Source organism: Sparus aurata, chromosome 1 (assembly GCF_900880675.1).
Source record: "Sparus aurata chromosome 1, fSpaAur1.1, whole genome shotgun sequence".
NCBI classification, from domain to species: domain Eukaryota; kingdom Metazoa; phylum Chordata; class Actinopteri; order Spariformes; family Sparidae; genus Sparus; species Sparus aurata.
Window position 1 is genome coordinate 4,973,153 of NC_044187.1, and position 1,429 is coordinate 4,974,581.

The 1,429-nt window shown below is 39.7% G+C and overlaps 1 long non-coding RNA gene across 1 annotated transcript; it reads left to right on the plus strand.

Annotated features, from left to right (window-relative positions):
* Window positions 1–530: 530 nt before the first annotated feature.
* Window positions 531–1,035, plus strand: LOC115587971 (uncharacterized). Its single transcript, XR_003985252.1, has 2 exons — window positions 531–698; window positions 905–1,035. It is a non-coding gene; the product is annotated as an uncharacterized LOC115587971 (long non-coding RNA).
* Window positions 1,036–1,429: the final 394 nt, after the last annotated feature.

Consider the following 1,429-nt stretch of genomic DNA (forward strand, 5'->3'; position numbering starts at 1 on the left):
TCAAGGTCAGTTTGTATATTCAGTTTGTTTAGACACACATATTAATGTGTTTTGAATGAATGTTGTGACCTCTGCTGGTGAGCAGTAGGTAGTGTAATAACAAATACAAGCTTCAGGATCACACATGGCTATGTCTTAGCAAATTAGGCTGAAATCTCTCCACTTTTTACTTTATTGAATGTCGATTTGATGCTACAGCACAGTTAATGTTTTATTTACTACCTTAAAGGGCCAGTTCACCCCAAAACAAAACTACATGTTTGTACATGTTGGCCTTCTCTCCAATATAATGGAACTAAATGGCACATCGCCTCCACCTTGTTGTGAAAACTTTCATATAGGAACTATTTTTGTATCAGCGTAAAGAAGGAAGCATACGTCTACTTAAGCTATCACCAGCAATCCCTTGAAAGAGCAATTGCTGTAGAGTTTTTATAGATGTATTTTTGGCACACAAGCCGAGTATGTAGTTTAATTATATTGTGTTAGGGTTTCTTTGTCAAGAATTTGAATACATGGAATATGTAAAAGTACTCTTGTCCCTGTGACCAGCAGACAGAAGAACTTCACTACGGCAGCGTACGATTCATACGGACCCAGGGAGGTGCTCTTCACTCAGACGTCAGCCCAGCTCGGCCTCACAGGAACGAGGAGGAGAGTGTTGTATACGCGACTACAAACTTCATCAGGGCCTCAGGGTGAGCAACTCCTCAAACAAGACAATCTTTGCTGCTGTTTGAGTTTAAATGAAAAACACATTAAGTTTTGTCAACAAACATTTGTTGCTGTTTTTTGGATGTTTTTTTATTCTAAACTGTAATTTCATGATTTGTTGAGGTTTATTGTTAATTATTATACCATTTGTTCAACAAACTATTTTAATTTCTGTTTAATTCCTCCACAGAACAAACCATCAGGCAGCTGTAGAGGATCCATCTGCACTGTACAGCAGAGTTATCAAAAGCCGCCAATTGTGACGACAGCATGGCTCTGTGGTTTGTATTGATGGATCTTTTCTTCACTGATGGTTTGACTTAGAACACAGTGTTTGTGCAACAACATTTAATCATTTATATTGGAGGGCAGACTGAACATTAGAGACACCTCTGAGTGTAACACATGCAGTTCCAAAAATGACCACAACGCCTTCCTACAACTGTCAAACATAAATGGAACATTATCACCTCCATGAAAGCAGAATTTATTACAGGACTGTTGTGTTAAGTAAGGGATAATGCCCGACGAGGTGTCCATAAACAGAAGTTAATGGACGACGCGGAGGCCTAAGAACCGTCCGACGCGCAGCGGAGGACGGTTGCCTCCGCGAAGTCCATTAACTTCTGTTTATGGACACCTCGAAGGGCATTATCCCGCTTATACCATGGTCACTTGCCAAATAAAAGAAATTCGGACCATTAATTTACATTTT